The sequence below is a fragment of the Tribolium madens genome, unplaced genomic scaffold, assembly GCF_015345945.1.
Source record: "Tribolium madens isolate multiple individuals breed KSU strain unplaced genomic scaffold, Tmad_KSU_1.1 Scaffold_20;HRSCAF=117;Tcas5.2_LG4, whole genome shotgun sequence".
NCBI classification, from domain to species: Eukaryota; Metazoa; Arthropoda; class Insecta; order Coleoptera; family Tenebrionidae; genus Tribolium; species Tribolium madens.
In genome coordinates, this window is record NW_025400985.1 from 12,535,607 (window position 1) to 12,556,902 (window position 21,296).

The window sequence follows — 21,296 nt, forward strand, 5'->3', positions numbered from 1 at the left end:
ATTGTGCGGGATTGAAATTTGAAACAAGTTGGTCATGATTTCAAAATTTGAACTGTCAACCAGGGGTAGCCGACTAGTATAGCCCAGACCGTTTTTGAAATATTTTAGTTCTGGTCCGGCCGTCAGAGTTCGCGATTAGCATTCTCATAATAAGTTTATTTGTTTTTTGCGAATGTTACTTAACTGTCAACGCAATCAATGAAAAAACACAAAATTGAGTCTTGTTTGTAAAATAAATTCCTGGAATTTGAGGTAAAATTGATTTTTGTACTAATCTACGATAATAATTGCTAATTGTTTAGAATGAGTTTCCACAAACGAACTTGTTTTGCTGTGGTGGGCTTCCCATTTAAATCTGGGCCTCTCTTTCGGTTTCCGCGTCCGAAAAAGGAGCCACTTTTTGCCAGACTAAATTAAGAGCTCCAGTGTGTTCAAAAGTCTGTTCCCCAACTCATTGCGTTCTGTTAATATTTGTCAAGGTAAGTTCAGTTAAATAATAACATTGCTTTCTAACTTTTTGCTTATTAAAGAAAGATACACGTAAGAATATAACAGTGAGGAGTTGCGGAAACATGCGTCGTCGGTGTCAGTACCAAAAGTGGGATTTTAAAACTTAGGTTTTAATTCTTAATTTTCTCAACCCATAACATTCTTCAGATCAGATGAAAATTGATTTTTCACCAGAAGTTAGCAATCCCACTATTGATCTGTCTTTTTCCACAACACAAAAAGAAGATGTAGAATTATCGAAAATGTGGTTTTATATAAAATAATATAAAAAATGTGATTGTATTTTAAAAATAATATTTTGTCTAAAACATTTTTGATTTAATTTTAATAAAAAATAATAAATTGAAACAAAACATATTTTCAAAATTGCCGCCTTTTCTAGTTCACGGGCCGGACGTATGATGACGCCACAAAGAAACTTTTTAAAACCATTAAGTAGGCGTTCTATTTTGTAGGTGTTCTGTGATTTTACCTTTCGTCTTGTCATTTTATTTGACGTTTTACAAACATACGTTTTCGAAGCCAAAGATCACTCGATTACAAATTATTTTGATCTCTCCATAGTATAGTTTCGCTTAATTTTAAATTGAGAAAATATGTGTTAATTTTTTTTTTTTGTATATACTCCCAAAAATAGCTATTTGCGGACTCATTTCAGTCTCCAAAATGAGTCTTTTCCGGACTTAATAAAATGGTACGCAAAATGGTTATTTTAGGTACTTCAAACATAAAATTGGTTATTATGGTAACGAAATTATTTTAATTAGTAAGAGGTGTGAATTCGTGTTTTGGGAGCTTTAACAAAAAAAAATTGTATGCTCCTCTCATTAAAGACTCGGCTCCTACGTCGCCTCGTCATTAATTACGATTCGTCCCCTAAAATCCTATTTTGCGTACTTGATACATAAATAGCTATTTTTTTCTTGGGGTAATTTTATTAATATTAATTGAGTCTTCTAAGTTGTTTATATTTTAATTGTCATAAAAATCTGTTGTTAAATAACAAAGATTTTAGACTCTAAAAATCTCTTTAGATGCGTATCAAGTACCACTTTATCCATTAGTGGAATAAAGTAACTTTATTCCACTGTTAGTAACCAGCGCACCGCGTAACAGCTTACTCGTACTACGTTTAACCGAAAACACATTTGGCGTGACGTTTAAATGTCAGTTTAATTTTTAATTAAGTTTTGAATAATTTGGGCCTGTGGTTGTGGATAAAACGTTATATTGTCAAACTGACGTTCTCGCGGTTAAACATTCTTGCGTGGATAAAACGCTATCTAACACACTCTTACAATAAATAACTATAATTATTTTTTACTAAAAACAACAATTAATAAAAAAACAACTACGTTGTGACCACAGAAGCCCTTTCTGCATTCATTTTTATTTAATTTCAAATTGTAAAAAAAAACTTTGACGTATTTAAGAATAAATATCGCATACTTATTTCACCTATTGATAAATTTGAAATTGTATTTTAAAGTAAAAATACCGTTTTTATTATTATTTTTTGCATCACTTGACGCGGAATAATTTTATCTTTCAATAAGTACCATACCATCACCTTACTTGTAGGTTGTATTGGCGAGCTGGAATTAGCAAAAATAAACAATACCATGTTAAATTCCTATGATCGCGATTGAGACCGGACACCCGGTATAGTATTATAGACTCGTATAGTATTATTATTATTCTAAGATAAAATACGTCGTAGAACACCGTGCACGAATGTCTTCTATTTATTTCACTTACTTTTAAATAATGACTGACTGTATCACCTAAATGAAACATAATTATCATCTGACTTTGTTTTTTTTATTTTTTAACTTATTTTATCCATTATTTAGTTAAATATGTATAGGTACATTTACTTATTTTTCTAGGAAAAAAAAAATAAGATGAAATATAATGGATTATTAAACTATTACAGTAGTAGTTAATGGTGTAGAAAATAGATAATAAATAATATTATAAWTTTTTCCTATTTTCTTCAGTCTTCTTCAGTCGGTTGATTCATTGTTTAGCTTTAACACAATGTCTAATAAAACAACTTTTGATGACCGCTTTATAGTTTTAAAAAAAATCTTTTTTGAGTTTGGTAATTGTAAAGTAATGAAGACTTATAACATGGTCTGCCTCATTTTTCATTTAATTAGTATTTTACTTCAAATCCATTTTCTCGTTCAAAATTTGAGTGTAGAACTTATTACAAGATATGGTTGCATGTTGACAGTGTTTGCTTATGTAAGTAATGGAACAATAAAGTAATAGTTTTTTGACACATTGTTACAGTTAATAGCGGCCATGTTTTTCTCTATAATACTTGAAAAGCGTATGAAATTATTAGAAATAGAAACATCAGCCTTTTTTTGGCCAATGGATTACTGTGGACCCCAAGTGAAAAACCTGATTTATGAGCGATCAGCGCAAATTAATATTCGAAATTATTTCACGTTGGTTTGGTTTGCACTTTTAGGAATAATTATGCTTCCAGTGTGGGGCGACCAAAGAGAATGGTTTATGTGTATACAAGTTTTTGAAAAATATCTTGGAGCTTATTGGAAATTATGTTACTATTTTTATTTTTCGACTGTTCCGATGATGGCATACATGGCATTTCGTCTGCCGGGTTTAATGCTTTACGGAATTTTGCAAATACATTTACAGTTGATGCTCGTCAACCAACAAATTATTCAACTTTCAACCACTCATAATTTAGATGTATTGGCCGATGGAAACTACCAGAAGATGGTTTTTAGAAAATTGTGTCTTTGCATATCACATCATGTCAAGTTGAAAATGTACATAAACTCGACAAATTAAATTTGATATTAAAGTAGTCTGTGATTTTGAATAAAATTGGTAAAAGAATATTATTTTTCAGTGTTTTAAACTTAATTTTGGTATCACAGTCTACTTTGATCAGAAATTTAATTAAAGTCATGATATAACATGTTTGACTCATTTATTTTTTATTTTGTAGATCTTTAAGAAAATTTATTGGTATAATCCAGACGTCTATGCCAACTTTTATTTTCATAGGAGTTCTTAGTTCTATTGCCATCTGTTTTTTTGTCCTTCATGTGAGATAAATAATAAAGGTTTTACAACATTTTAATCAAAATTTTAGGTTTTTATGGTTTCAAGTGACATACTTAAAATACGTTTGGTTGTAATAGCAGTTTGTAATGGACTCATTGTGTATACTTTTTCGGCTGCAGGTCAAGCAATTACTGATGAAGTATTTTAGTTACGAAATTACGTGAAAATGTTATTCTTTCTTGATTTTTAGACGAGTCAAGTTTTTGACACGTTAATGACTTGTCCTTGGAACACATGGAATATTAGGAATAGAAAAGTGTTGCTGATGTTTATGTCAAACACCATGACACCAATGACTTTTACTTTAGCGGGTATTACTTTGGATTACAAGTTTGGACTTGCGGTACGGTTTTATGTATGTACAAAATTTTATTGTGAGGTTTCAGATGATGCGGACAAGTTACTCGTATGCTTTAATTCTTTACAATCTAAACTAAATTACTTAATCTAAAAAGGTGTCTCTTGTGTCAATATTTTAATTTATTTCGATATAAGAATATTATGCACGTTTATTGCACTTAAAATATACGATATACGAAGTAGTATTTTTATTCTACTTTATTATATTAACAATCCTATTTTTCTACGTAACTCTATAATTTCTGTTCCATTTGTTTCAAACTCCCTAAAATATTTTTGGAAATCTACAAACTAATATGCAATAATTTCATTCAATGCTAAACTATCTATCTGTTTCTTATAGGTATCGGGTATCCCGGTATCTGATTTCAAATTCGAGTATAGAAATTTAACATGGTACATATTTTTCATTTTTGCAACTTTCGAAAAATAAAATTATTAGGCATCAAATGTTTCTACAAATAAGAGCATAAATCATTTTATCGCCAACCGTCAATAAAGCGAAACATTACTATATGGATTTTCGGAAGTAAACAATCACTTTATCTTACTGTAACTCTCACTGTTCTAACTATAAGAGTTTTGTAGCGAATTATTTATAGAAAAATTAAGAAGACACTCAGTGCACGCCGCCTGAAATTCAGAATAAGTCGTTAGAGACGTCTTTCGAAATTCTACCAGACAAATCACTCGAAAAATACAATCGCAGTCATAGAGTGGTGCCGAAAACACGGAATAAAAATTATAACGAAAACGTTTTACACGCATATTTTTCCGATATCGAAAGAGTATTCCCCTTCTTCGTTGTGGTCGTATTATTCTAGGTGAAAGCAACCCTTTTAGCAAAAAATGGCATTGACATTAGTATATTATAATATCTCATTTTTTCAATCATAAAATTTTGTGGTTGGCGATAAAATTTTGTATGCACCACGTCAGTAAAGTGCCTTTATCGAACTCGTCTGTTACTCGCCTTGCTCGCTTCGCTCACTCTGCTCATAATCTCAAACTCGTTCGATAAAGAATCACTTTACTGACTTGGTACATAAATAACTATTAATTGATTTGTTAAATGTTTGTTACCTGTACTTTAATTATTACTATGTAGATGTTTCAGTAATATACTGACGTGTGACCAATGGGAATACAGTATGACATCACGTGACAGCAATATTCAGTTAATTATTGGATACCCATGAGCGTCTGGCATTTTAAATTCTGACAGTTTTTCGGGTGAAAATTAATGAAAAGTTGTGTAAAAAAATGTGTGAAAGCACTGTAATAAGCGACAGAGAAATAGAGAATTTAACTTTACTAGACATTACTGAGCAGGCCGCAATTAGGTACTACAATTTGTTACCMGTAAAAACGGTAAAAACTTCTAAAACATTTTAATAAATTTTGAAAATAAATTACGATTTTTTTATTATGACTGGTTGGGTCGTGGAAAAAGTAGTGTATGGGCTCGCATTTAACGGCTATTAAAACACCCGTACTCGTTACGACTCTCGCTTCTGTCATTCTATCATCAAATGCTTGTTGCATAATATATTATTTAAATATACAGGGTGATTCTTAAATAAACCGACAAAATTTTATCCTTGGTAGTATCAAATGAGAAGATGCTGGAAAAAATATTTAAAAAGTTCTTTGTTTAACCGTTCTCCAAATAAAATTTATTTAAGTGATTTTCGAAGTAAAGCGTACGCCAYTGACGTGTTCGTAAATAGTATTAGCACAGGTAGTGGAAACCATGGTATTAATTTGATAAAAATGTACTTGATTATTGCAACAATTCATAAACGCCGTAAGGGGGTTTTGCCCCTAAAAGATATAAACCTAAAAATCGTACAGTTTGCCTGCATTTATCGTTGGGAAACTGTGATAAAATTTTGTCGGTCTATTTAAGAATCATCCTGTAGGTTTAAAATTTATCAGAAATGATATACAGAGTGCGCCAGAACTCGCGCCCTAGAGAAAATTTTCAAGTAAGTTAAGATACCAGGAACATGAAAAAAATGTTTAAAAAATTCTATCTGTCAAAAAATTTTGACATTTATTTTTTGACATTTAACATTTTTTAATATCTATTTAATGATACTGATGATCTTGTATATGTTTTTTTTACAATTATTTAGTAAAGGGACAAAAATTTTGCCAATAAAAGCCACAAATAACATTGAATAGAGTTACAATTTAGGATACATCTTCCTTGTTTCCTCTTTTAATAACCTACAGCAAAAAAACTTGGAAAATYAATTTTCCAACAGAAATAAATAGAGTCAAAGTGCAAAATTTAAACTCTCATAACTTTTGAAAATTTTTATAGATAGATTTTTTTAACATTTTTTCCATGTTCCTGGTATCTTACCTTATATATGGCATTTTTCTCTGGGGCGCGAGTTCTGGCGCACCCTGTAYAACTTTAATTCGRGTTTAAGACCGCACACTCTGTATATGGATTCTAATAACTTATAGATTCGATTTTCTACTTCACCATCTAATGTGAATAAATGTTTAATATACTATAAATTCAAAATTATAAAATGTCAATTTTGACAACAATATTTAAAATCTTTAAACTTCACAACTGTTGTTTCGGAAGGTTTCAGATACTGTTTTACACAAAATTACAGAATGTAAAATCGTTTATATTTTTTTAATGAAACACCCTACCCATTATAAAAAACTTGTGTGGTTCTATTAATAATGTTTATCGCCGATATTTCTTAATTAAATAACAAACTTTGCTTTTCCACAAAAGAATTCTTCTTTTTACAGAGGGTTTCTATCAAATGTAAAATACATACTTAAAGAAATGACATAATGACGTCAGATTTCTTGAATCTGCACAAAAACAAAATTACAATTAATGTATAACTTCTAATTTTGTTAACTACTTTATACTAAAGATCTTTAAGGCCTCCAAGAACAAGGTGGAAGACTCACGGCAGAAACTCTTGTAAGACGCCCAAGGGCCATAAACATGAAATGTCATTGGTACATACATACAATGTTTTATGTTTTACTTCAAATCAAACATTTTTAATAAAATATGTATATATGTGATGAAAAAAAGGCGCCCACGATTGAAACARGCGCGTCCTTTTTTATTGAAACATTGTGACCATCATTCCAAAAATAGTCTAAATAGATTCTTTTTAAAATTTAAACAGTTTTTCTAACGGCACAAAGCGGCAATACTGCACAATTTTCTTTTACTTAAAAACTATTTCACTCAGGTATTTTTCGTATCTAGGAAACCAGTACTGACAGATATTGTCAATAAAAAACTGTAAAGTTTACATAATTTTATTATTCCAAATGTATCTAATGATTTCAATTATTTTTTTTTAATCTTTGACTTTTTGACTTTAATCGTTCAAATTTCACAGAACAAACAACATTGAAAATTGATTTTTTTTGTTGCTACCGTTTCCAATAATTGTATTTTACTTGGACATTTTCTGTATCTTAAGATATTTGCAATGTTGCAACATTTGTCTTTTTCTTCTTCTTTTTCTTTGGAGCCAAGAAATGGTATACTAACATCTTAAATAAAGTTTATTTCAATAGATTTTTTACACATTTTTTTTTAAGAACACCGTCAACTGTATCAAAATTTAGACTTTAACAATGAAATTATTTTAAAACTGTTAATTATATAGATTTCTCTTTTCTAAAAAGGAAAATCTATATCTTACTGATAAGAGCACAAATCCAATTTTGGTCTTCGAATTCGTCTTTAATAAAAGATCACTTATAACGTGTGGGTTAACACAGGCGCCTTTTTTTCATCATACTGTATAAAAGTAAATATCATAAAATATCAAGTAAAGAGCTTATGAATATAGAGTATCCTAGGAAATAAATAGTACTGCCCTAAGATAACAGGTGTTTTTTGTTAAAATTGACGTCAAAGTTATCCATAAAAGTTCGATTGTGAACGAACAATCATATTTAAAGTTATTAATATGACATTTGACACCTCGCCGGRCATATTAAAAATTGTGATCCGTTCACAACAAACTCATAGTCACCGCCAACTATGACGCCAAATTTATATGCATAAACACCATTACGTTCTTAATAGACCTTAGATAAATGTCATTATTGATCAGTGATTAATAATGAACAAGTAAAACAAACAAATAAAACACCATTGATGAYGTTGTATTTATAAAAGTTTATATTTATGCTTAATTAGAACAGTTAATTTATTCTTTATTCCGTTATTGTATTGTAGAAGCATTTGTTCATCACTAAGCTTTTAAAACGTAAATAMTGCAAAAATGTGTTTTATAAATATACAAGTGTAGTCTGTTGAATACAATTCGTAGTCAAAGATTGTAGAATATTTTTATTTATGGTCATTACGCTTGCGGACACCATGAGTGCGTAGCACGAATGGTGTTCATAAAGCGATGATCATTCATAAAAATATTTGACAATTTTTGACAAGGAGTAATCGTTTTTGGTTTGTGTTTTGTTAAATACATATTTATTGTGTTAGTATGAGTTTATACTCGTTATAACATTAATACATATTCACATTAGCAAATTCTAGTTCACCAACTTATTACTTTCCAAACTCAAATTTTAAACCATTATTTTAATAAGTACTAACAAGAGAAAGTACATCATATTTAATAAAAAAATGAAAATAAGGTATGTTAGACGAAATGTTTGTAACAATTTATTATTGCATGTAATTTTAAATAATATTATATTAAGTTATTAGAAGTAAAAGTGATTGTTTATGTAGCGAAGCTGAACGGAGTGAGGCAAATGATTCAGCTGAGCTACAGTAGCGGCCATTGAAAAGTAATACACTTGACAAATAAAAAAAAATTTGACGTTGTACTGTCATGTTTAAAATGTCACTAGAATCATGTGAATCAAGGACGCAGGCAAAACACAAAATTAACATTTAAAAAACACTAGTGTAAAACAAAATGAAAAAACCAAGTTAATATTTTATTGTAGCACCGATAGAATCTACGACCATTTGTAGTCTTCTAGGCATTGATAAGACTGTGTGTCGAACGGTATTTGATCTCATGCTTCAGCAATACTGTTAATTAATTCTTGTCGATTTTGTGCTAGTATCTGGTCATCTGAAAATCTTTTGCAAAATAACATCTCTAAATGACTGTCTAAGTTTGCAAACAGACCTTCTTAAAATTGACAACTGGTCTCACGTATTCTTCTTCTCGCCGTCATTGTAGATAGATCCTAGGAAATTAGTCGTTATTTTTGGCGCGAAGAAAATCAGTTAATGCCACGTCCTGTTGGCAATTTGAAATTTTACGACGCCCAGTGCGTAATTTTCGTTCAATAGTCCCAGTCTCTTCAAATTTCTTCTTTGCTTTAAAAAAATATTTTTCCAACAGAAATAAATAAAGTCAAAGTGCAAAATTTAAACTCTCATAACTTCGAAATTTTTATTTTAACATTTTTTCCATGTTCCTGGTATTCTCACCCATATTTCTGTGGGGAGCGAGTTCTGGCGCACCCTGTATAAAAAGCTACTCCACCACCACTCGTGGCTCTGTCGGCTCTAAATATTTTATAATTTTAAATTTCTACTGATAACCATACGTTTCAGTAACACCTGTTATATCGTACTTTTCCCTTAAGAATAACGCTTTAAAATCAGCAAAGTGGTTAGTTAATGATCTAACATTTAAAAATGCAACGGACAAATCTTTCATTTTATTTTATAAAGAAATTATTTCCGCAGTCAATTTTTTTTTTTTTCATTTAAATTAGCATAATGTAATGAACTAATGACTAGGTACTTATTCAGAAACATAATCAATTTTAGACTTTTTATCGAGAGTCAAGATAATTTGTAATCGAGTTATCTTTGGATCCGAAAACATATGTCTGTTATTGAACTAACTGCACGTGAAACGTCAAATAAAATGACAAGTCTAAAGGTAAGAAATGAGCTAGAGTTAGTCGCCAGCGTATAATAATACGTTCTTTTGTGAAGGTAAATTATAAATGTAGTTATTACAATCATCGCTTTTTTCATCACACCATTTTACTTTTCGACTTGTCATTTTACTTGACATTTTACAGACATACGTTTTCGGATCTAAGGATGACTCGATTACGAATTATCTTGATCCCTCGATACATTTAAGACGAAGAGCATTTTTCGGTATGTCTTTTACACTCGGCTTTCCGACGAGCAGTCGGTTCATCATCCGCCTCGTCCACCATCTTTTTAAATGACTTTTTGTATCACCTGAATAAAACATACATATCATCTAAGTTTTTTTTTAAATTTTATAACCTCTACTCTACAATTACACAAGGCGACAAAAAAAAGTCATGTCGTGACAACTTGACAAATGTTATATCATTTTGTTCGTCTCAGTGAGACAAATCAAATGCACTAAAAAAAATTTCAAAAAGTCCACACACTTTGAACTAAATAATTTTTTTTCTAATTTAAATGAATTTAAAATACTTTAGATTTGCCTTTATATTTAAGGCTCGTACCTTAAACTTCTAGATCCTCTTTTCTCAATGATCAGTGGTCATTTTTACAACAAAAAAACTCTTTATTTGCTTTAATTAGTACGCAGGTACTCTTTATTTGTCTTAAGTAAACAAACAGTTTTTGTTTATTCTAATTAGAGCAAAGAAGATGCAGTTGACCATTTTTAAGCAAAAGAAGAGTCTTAAAACAAATACTTTTATCAAAATGCAATTTTAAGTAAGATTAAAATGCATTTCTCCTATATGGAGCAATGCTTGATTAGCAAACCTTAACTTCAAAAAATCATATCTTGAAAACTACTTGCTATATTCTTTTAAAAATTTGGATTACAACTAATAAAGAGATGCTCTACACGATGGTAATGGTTTTTATTTTTTTTTAAATTACTCGTAGGGTTTTTCTTAGATTATTTCGATTTACTTCAAACTACTTCGAACACTGTTGAAAGAAATGTTTGCCAATATTCAATTTCAAATTTCATATCATTCTAAAGGGCAAGGCAATCCCTTTAGAATGGTCTTTATTTGAAGGAAATCGGCCTAATAGTTATTGAGTAATGATTTTTTAAAGTTAAAGTATTTTAAATTCATTTAAATTAGAAAAAAAATATTTTTAATTGTTTTTTAGTGCATTTGATTTGTCTCACTGAGACGAACAAAATGATATATAATTTGTCAAGTTGTCACGACATGATATTTTTTTTTGTCGCCTTGTGTTATCTATTATTTAGTTTAATATGTACAAGGTGATTCTTTTAGAGCCTACATTAGAAACTTTTTAACTTCTAATGCAGATAATAATTTGAAACTTTGTACACAACCCAAGTCGACTAGTCTAAGTTCAATTAAATTATTTTCAAAATGGCTGAACTTTCGGAACTACGAGAAATTGGCGCCAACTTTGAAATTTTAAATGGTACCCACTTAATTTTATTGCATTGTTGAATTCTCCTTTTTAAACTAAGTAAAATGTACCTAGTTGTTAGTACCTATCTGTCATAGTTTTTGACATATGTCAATTTTTTGGTCAAAATTTTCATTTGCAGGGGTTCATTCAAAACATCACAGCTCTTGAACCCTTTGCGATAAGTGAATATTTTTTTTGCATTCGATAACCAAAGGTTCGAGACGTTTTCTAGAATTTTCAAAATTGTCAACTGTCAAATTGCAAGGCTAGTATGATTTTTTGAAAATGATCATTACCAAACAGCTAAAATGGGGTCATTTTATATGAAAAAACTGAGTTATAGCTGTTTGTTAAATATCATTTTCAAAAAATCATATAAGCTTTGCAATTTGACAGCTGACAATTTTGAAAATTTTAGGAAACTCTTCGGACGTTTGGTTATCGAATGCAAAAAAAAATATTGACTTATCGCAAACGGTTCAAGAGCTGTGATGTTTTTAATAAACCTCTGCAAATAAAAATTTTGAGCAAAAAATTGACATATGTCAAAAACTATGACAGATAAGTTCTAATAACTAGATACATTTTACTCAGTTTGGAGAGGAGAATTCAAAAATGCAATTAAAATAAGTGGTTACTATTTAAAATTTCAAAGTTGGCGCCAATTTCTCGTAGTTCCGGAAGTTCAGCCATTTTTAAAATAATTTAATTGAACTTAGACTGGTCGATTTGAGATGTGTACCAAATTTTAAATTTCTATCTGTATTAGAAGTTAAAAAGTTTCTAATATAGGCCCTAAAAGAATCACCTTGTATAGGTATTATCCGTTCACGTAACTGTTGCCGCTAAGCAATATAACGAAGCCGAGGGTGACAGGTACCAGTGCACCCAAAACATTTCGCTTTCGATTTCGCCACTCTGAAAGTATTAACGACGTGTTTTATCGTGTTTCGTGAGGTTTCTTTATAATTTAAATTAAATTTTGTTTTAGGTAAAAAAGAGATATACTAGAATACTGATCGTAAATTATAAATTCAAACCACACGATTATTAATTGAGTTAATTAATTTTTAATAAAAGTAATAATCGTGTGGTTTGGATTTATTATTTACGAGCAGTATCTATATCCCACGATGGGTATCCACCAAAGATATATATATATAATATAATATATTTATCTATTTTTTCTTTAGGGTAAATAATAACATGAAATATAATCACTATTAATTTATTACAGTAATACTTATTTGTATAGAATATCGATTATAAATAATATTACGAGTATAAATATTTCTTAGTTTCTTCAGTCGGTTGACTTATTGTTTAGCTTTAACACAATGACTAATAAAACAAAAAAGCCTGTACGAATATTATAGTACTCATTATTCGTCAAAGATACTTTTAAATGACTTTTTTTGTATACGCTCCCGAAAACAGCTGTTTTAGGGACTCATTTGAGTCCTTAAAATGAGTCTTTTCCGGACTCAATAAAATAGTACGCATCAAAACGGTTATTTTAGGTACTCAGTCCCCAAAAACAGTTTTTGCGGACTAAAAAATAAAATTGGTTAGTATGGTAACGAAATTTTTTTAATTAGTTAGAGGTGTGAATTCGTGTTTTGGGAGCGTTAACAAAAAAATCTTGTATGCACCACGTACGCAAATGGTTTCAGGTAACTCCTCTCATTAAAGACTCGGCTCCTACGTCGTCTCGTCCTTAATTACGATTCGTCCCCTAAAACCCTATTTTGAGTACTTGATACATAAATAGCTATTTGTATCAACTGAATAAAACATTTTATTCAAGTTTTTTTTTAACTTATATTCTCCATTTAGTTAAATATGTATAGGTACAATTATCTATTTTTATTTTAGGGAAAATAATAATATGAAATATAATCTACTATTAGGTAAGCTATCACAGTAAGTAGTAATATATAGCTATTACAGTAAGTAGTAATTGTCTAGAAAATCGAAAATAAATAATATTATATTTTTTATTTTCTTCAGTCGATTGTCATTGTTTGGATTTAACACAATGTCTAATAAAACAACTTTTGATGACCGCTTTATCGTTTTAAAAAAAATCTTTTTTGAGTTTGCTTATTGTAAAGTAATGAAGACTTACAACATGGTCTGCCTCATTTTTCATTTAATTAGTTTCTTACTTCAAATCCATTTTCTCATTCAAAATTTGAGTGTAGAACTTGTTACAAGATATGGTTGCATGCTAACACTGTTTGCTTATGTAAGTAATGGAACAATGAAGTAATAGTTTTTTGACACATTTTCACAGTTAATAGCGGCCATGTTCTTCTCTATGATACTTGAAAAGCGTATCACATTATTAGAAATAGAAACAACAGCCTTTTTTTGGCCAATCGATTACTGTGGACCCCAAGTGAAAAACCTGATTTATGAGCGATCAGCGCAAATTAATATTCGAAATTATTTTACGTTGGTTTGGTTTGCACTTTTAGGAATAATTTTGCTTCCAGTGTGGGGCGACCAAAGTGAATGGTTTCTGTGTATACAAGCTTTTGAAAAATATTTTGGTGCTTATTGGAAATTATGTTACTATTTTTATTTTTCGACTATTCCAATGATGGCATTTACGGCATTTCGTCTGCCGGGTTTAATGCTTTACGGAATTTTACACATACATTCACAGTTGATGCTCGTCAACCAACAAATTATTCAACTTTCAACCACTCATAATTTAGATGTATTGGCCGATGGAAACTACCAGAAGATGGTTTTTAGAAAATTGTGTCTTTGCATATCACATCATGTCAAGTTGAAAATGTACATAAACTCGACAAATTAAATTTGATATTAAAGTAGTCTGTGATTTTGAATAAAATTGGTAAAAGAATATTATTTTTCAGTGTTTTAAACTTAATTTTGGTATCACAGTCTACTTTGATCAGAAATTTAATTAAAGTCATGATATAACATGTTTGACTCATTTATTTTTTATATTGTAGATCTTTAAGAAATCTTATTTCTATAGTTCAGATGGCAATGCCAACTTTTATTTTCATAGGAGCTCTTTGCTCTATTGCTGTCTTGTTTTTTGTCCTTCATGTGAGATAAATAATATAGGTTTTACAACATTGTATCTAATCAAAATTTTAGATTTTTATGAGTTCAAGTGACATACTTAAAATACGTTTGGTTGTAATAGCAATTTCTAATGGACTCATTGTGTATACTTTTTCGGCTGCAGGTCAAGCAATTACTGATGAAGTATTTTAGTCAACAAAATTACGTGAAAAAAAAATCTTTTTTGATTTTTAGACGAGTCAAGTTTTTGACACGCTAATGACTTGTCCTTGGAACACATGGAATATTAGGAATAGAAAAGCGTTGCTGATGTTTATGTCAAACACTATGACACCGATGACTGTCACATTAGCGGGTATTACTTTGGACTACAAGTTTGGACTTGCGGTACGGTTTTATATGTATACGAAATTTTATTGTGATAATGAGGTTTTAGATGATGCGGATAAGTTACTCGTATGCTTTAATTCTTTACAATCTAAACTAAATTACTTAATCTAAAAAGGTGTCTCTTGTGTCAATATTTAATTTATTTCGATATAAGAATATTATGCACGTTTATTGCACTTATCAAGATCAAGATAATTTGTAATGGAGTCATCCTTGGATCTGAAAACGTATGTCTGTAAAATGTTAAGTAAAATGACAAGTCGAAAGGTACATACAATGGCATGATCAAAAAGGTGATAATTATAATAACTAAATTTATAATTTACCTTGAAAAAAGAACGGTTCTACTCGTATTATTATACATTGGCGACTAGTTCCAGCCTATTTTGCCGTTTTATTTTACGACTTGTCATTTTATTTGACGTTTTCCGTGAAGTTAGTTCAAAAACAGACATACGTTCGCGGATGCAAAGGTGACTCGATTACAAATTATGTTGATCGCTCGATACAATTCACATATCGATGTCTAGCTTCCTCATTTTTAAAAATTATAAAATTGAATCTAAGAGTACTTAGCTTATCTTTTCATTTTGAAATTTAAAAAGTAACAGTCAATTTTCCTTAATACAATGTACCTATTATTACTTAAATAACGAGAAAGTAGACATGCTTTTAATCAATGGAAAATGTAAAGAAAAAGTGTATGAGACCCCTATAGCAAACGAAGAGAATCTGAAGAATCTGAAGTGTGAGACACTCAATACTGAATAGAGTTGAAACGTGTCTACCTGTCGATGGGAGAAAGACCCTTTGAAAATCTCCTGCACTAGTGACGTTGGTGTATATTGTTATTACTTGCATTTGCTTTTTTTAAAATTTATTAAATAAAGAATAAATCAATTACTTGTCATTTTGACGAGTTCACTCATTTTCAACCAACTCCCATTAATTACTGAATTAATTTAAATAAAATATTAGGTATGTCCGGTTACATACGCTAAAGGTATTTTTGATTGCAAACTAATTAATTTTCAAAGTAACTCTCCTGTGACTGACCCTGTATAAGCTTCATAATGGATACTCGCTATAACCTACGACCATATATTATACAGGGCGATTCAGATAAGATAATGAGCCTGACGATCTGGCGATGCAACCCAATAAACAAACTCCATTTACGCCTTTGATCCAATTTAAATTAGGATTTGGTCTAAATATTTCGAAAACGGTTAAACTTAGGTATAGGGAAGGCTAATAAAATCTCTTTTAAAATCACTTGAATAATCCAAAAACGCAATAAAAAAACATAGCTTTCTATTTAAAATAACAAAGTTGATATCCACTTCCGGTGTATCAGGAAGTGACGCCATCTTTAAAATATTTTCATTGCGCAGAACGTAACCGATTATGGCTACAAACAAAATTTTAGATGAATATTATTGTTAGAACTCCCAATACTTCTAATGTAGGGTTAAGCCGGAACAGCCTGTATATTATACAGGATGCGCCAGAACTCGCGCCGCAGAGAAAAATGTCAAAAATGTCAAATGCCGGGGGCAATAGGTCGCCAAAAAGTGCAGCCGAAGAAGTAATTTTTGCTTGCATAAGAGAGTTATTAGACTCTTAAATTCACCAATCCCAGAAGGGCACCTCAAGGTGTGATTGAAAAATTATATCCGTTGCTAGGTTACAAAAATAATACCAATTTGCCCAGAATTTTCATCAAATAGCTTTTCTACTGGAATTTTTAGTTTGACATGTATTAATTTGTAGGTGACATTACCTGCTAGTTTGCAGTATTTTTCTCGCATAAGAGGTTGTACACGAGTACGAGTATAATGAGACAGAATCGTTAATTATTATCAACAATTATCAAAAATTATTTTAAAACATCCTGGAAATTCCTGATGAACCGACTTCTTCACAGGTATTGTTCTTTCTCAACTTTTTATTCGATGTGATACAGATTAACAAACCGATAAATGAATTTTAGAGCTTGAAAACTAGTGCGTTATCTTTATAAAACAAAGAAGCAAGTGAGAGAAGGACCAGAAAAACATGAAGAAGTACGCAAGTTTCTTTATTTACTTTAATACAAAATTAACAGAAAAATGTACTTTTTAGGAAGGGAGTCACGTTATGTTGAAATTAGTTGATATTATTGACAAACCACATGATTCCTCGAAAGATCAGCTCACAAATTCACCAAAAGGAGTTGCTGAAATGCCCTCGGAATTAAAACATTTGGATTTTACTTTACAGCAGCAAAAATACTCATTGTTCGTACTAAACACAAACACCGCAAACATTCTTCTGGATTTTTTTATGAAAAAGCAGCCAAGGGGTTATAGTAAGCTCATGTGAGTGGAAGAATTTACAAAATTTTGGAGGTTAGAATTTCTCTACTGGGCAAAAATGCCTTAATACGAGAGTAAAACTACAATTTTAATATTAAAATTAGTAACCTGTTTTATTTAAACACAATTTCTTATAAAAAGTGCATCTTTCTGTAAATTTTGCATTAAAGTAGATAAAGAAACTTGCGTACTTCTTCATGTTTTTCTGGTCTCACTCTCACTTGCTTCTTTGTTTCATAAAGATAACGCACTAGTTTTCAAGCTCTAAAATTCATTTTTGGTACACGCTCCGCAAAATGATACTTTAGCGAACTCATTTGAGTCCGCAAAATGCTATTTTAGCGGCCTAGTACTTTTTGTCCATTTTAGCGGACTGAAAGGTAACTTAGTAACACATTAGAAACATGATTTTATTGCAAAATTAACAATAAATTTACATTGAGAAATGGAAATGAAAATTACAGTTTTTGGCATTTTTAAAACTATTTTCAGAAAAAGAAAGACCTTTTTCAGTTAGGTTTTTCAGATATGAAGTGATGGATTTGTTTGAAGATTCTACTGACGTCGATGTTGAAGCAACCACGTCAACAGAATTCGCCACAGATGAAATTGATCCACCTGATTCTTTTTGTCCCATGATCAAAGCTGCCACTTTCTTCACTGCAGGATGCAAACACCGTAGTGCATACCTTTTCGTCCAGATAGGCCAACATCACATATTCATTCACGAGAGTCACGCCATTTGCCTGCTTCCAACCACGAAACGAAACATAATCTTTTTCATATTGGGCTTTAGACTTCGCCGGAAGCAAATCCGAAACAATTATTTTTGCTTTTTCGGAAATGAACGCCGAAACTTCACACATTTTCAACACAACCGTTTTTTCGATAAACAACTGGTTGCCATAATAACGTCATGACACCTACTACGCTTTCACACAGTTTCCACATTTTACGATTCAGAATTCAAATAATTTACATTTTCAGAAGATATTTTGCAGAGCTGATACCAAAAAATTATGTATGCACCACGTACGCAAAATGTTTTAGGGGACTCATCTCATTAAAGACTCGGCTCCTACGTCGCCTCGTCATTAATTACGATTCGTCCCCTAAAACAACATTTTGCGTACTTGATACATAAAATACTATTATCGGTTTGTTAATCTGTATCAGATCGAAGAAAAAGTTGAGAAGGAACAATAGGTACCTGTGAAGAAGTCGGTTCATCAGGAATTTCCAGGATGTTTCAAAATAATTTTTGATAATTGTTGATAATAATTAACGATTCTGTCTCATTATACTCGTGTACAACCTCTCTTATGCGAGAAAAATACTGCAAACTAGCAGGTAATGTCACCCACAAATTAATAAATGTCAAACGCAAAATTACAGTAGACTAGCTATTTTTTCAAATTCTGGGCAAATTGGTATTATTTTCGTAACCTAGCAACGGATATAATTTTTTAATCACACCCTGAGGTGCCCTTCTGGGATTGGTGGATTTAAGAGTCTAATAACTTTCTTATGCAAGCAAAAATTACTTCTTCGGCTGCACTTTTTGTCAACCTATTGCCGCCGGCATTTGACATTTTTCTCTGGGGCGCGAGTTCTGGCGCACTCTGTATAGTCGATGGACAATTGAATACATTGGGTGATTCTTTTGAATCACACATTTTTATGTGTGGCATAATTTTAAACACGAACACCTCTCTACAAATGAGAATAAATAGTACAGTACTTATTGACCCACCTAAAATAAATGAAAAATTACAGTCTTCCAAAAATCGGTATGAAAACCATGGCAACACCAATCAGATCAACGCTACCTTAGCAACTATCGAACAGTTAAATTTTATATGAGGCTTAATCGTACCAGAAATTCATAATTTTTGCTTTTAACTTTGTACAGGGTGCTGCTTTTTTGGATGTCCGAATAAGGAATCTCCGAAACTAAGATGTTTAGATGTTTAGGTTCATTTTTTGAGAAAATAATATTGGTTAAAACCGCATCCCGCTATCGTCTTTTGTTTTCGACTTACAGACAAAAGTTGATATATATCTTCGTTATTATTCAGGCTGTATTATGAAAAACGCCCCAAGCCATAACTCCGTTATTTTTAAAGTTATGACAATACTTCTTAGAACAAAGTTGAACATTTTTTGTCATCTATCGTTTGGGATAGATGCTAAATTAATGCTGTTTTCTGTTTCACAGGAACTTAATTTTTTTTAACGGAACACCCTGTATATTTTACCACTTTTGGATTCTTTGTTTAATTGTCTTTTAACAAGTTTTAGTACCATGTGCCTAAAACCAACCGTTCGTGAGATATGGGTCAATTAAAAATTTATTAAAGTAGGCAGTGGAAAACAATAATATTAAGTAATGTTGACAAATATTATTACTTTGCATTTTCTCTTATTATTTTTAWACTTTTTGGTGTTCTGGTGATAATGTGTTAACTGACATGATTCAAGAATATTTTGAAAGCAATAAAAATAGTTGGAGCCCACAACGCCTTTACACTGGGCGGTTTCCAATAAGAGAAGTTCCAATTCGTCGACTGAAGAAAATTTGAGCATGTTTGGGGTTTTTAGAAACCCAAATTAGAACAGTTGCGTGCCAACGTTACTTGCAATTTCTAGAATTCATGTTCTTGCATTTTCTTCAATATCTCTTTGAAATTGGAGATGTTTTAATTTGGGTTTTCTAAAAGCCCAAAACATTCTCAAATTTTCTTTAAGTCGCTTAAATTTGGAACGTCTCTCATCAGAAATCACCCAGTGTAAAAGCGTAGTGCTCTCCCACAATTTTTATTTTATTCAAAATATGTCTGTTAACACATTATCATCCATGATTAACATTAAAAAGTATAAAAACAGTAAGAGAAAATGCAAAGGAATAATATTTGTCAACATTACTTGATATTATTGTTTCCCACTGCCTACATTAATAAATACATTATTTGGTGAATATCTCACGAACGGTTAGTTTTAGGCATATGGTACTAAAACTTGTTAAAAGACAATTAAACAAAGAATCCAAAAGTGGTAAAATATACAGGGTGTTCCATTAAAAAAAAATAAAGTTCATGTGATTTCCGGTGAAACAGAAAACAGCATTAATTTAGCATCTATCCCAAACAATAGATGACAAAAAATGTTCAACTTTGTTCTAAGAAGTATTGTCATAACTTTGAAAATAATGGACTTATGGCTTGGGGCGGTTTTCATAATACAGCCTGTATAAGGTGATTTTGAAATAGACMGAAAAAGTTTTATCACAGCTTCCCAAGGATAAATGGAGACAAACTGACACTATACCCTTTTTACGTTTATACCTTTTAGGGGCGAAACCCCCTTGATCCGTGCCACTTACGTCGTTTATGAATTGTTGCAATGATCAAGTACATCAAATTATAGTTGGTACCAATAATATTTGAGACTCATTATAGAATAAGGCGATTACCCCCCACGGTGGTTCATGGGGTTTGCGATAGAGATGCCATAAACAAATTTGCATTTCTTAGGACAGGCAAGTTTCAAAGGTTTGTAGGAAGAGATGGTCCGTAACAGAAATTTGTTTTTGGGCTTTCATCAAAAAAAAATTAATTAATTTTAATATTCAGCTATATTTTGAGATTGTTTCTTTACAAATCTGCATTACCACTTTAATATTAAATTAATATATAAATTCCCAAATGTTTGCCTGTAATAAGTTAAAARCCTACCACGAAAATTCCTGAATACGGCTCTGTTCTATATCTTCAGGGTAGTACCACCAGCAGTGAAAAATTATTACGGCCTACCGCAAGGCTGCTTAATCCTCAATAAAGCTTTGCATACGTCAATCTCAAATATTCCTGGTGACGACTATAATACCATGGATTCCACTACCTGTGCTTATACTTAATTCTGTATTAAAATCGAGCAAAATTGGATTGAAAATAGCTCAAAATTATTGTTATATTTATTTGGAAGAAAACATTTACTGAAGTCAGTATTTGGTTGAAATACTTTGATTCAGGTTGATTTCCAACATCAAATTGAGCCAAATTGATTGAAAATATCACAAATTGCTT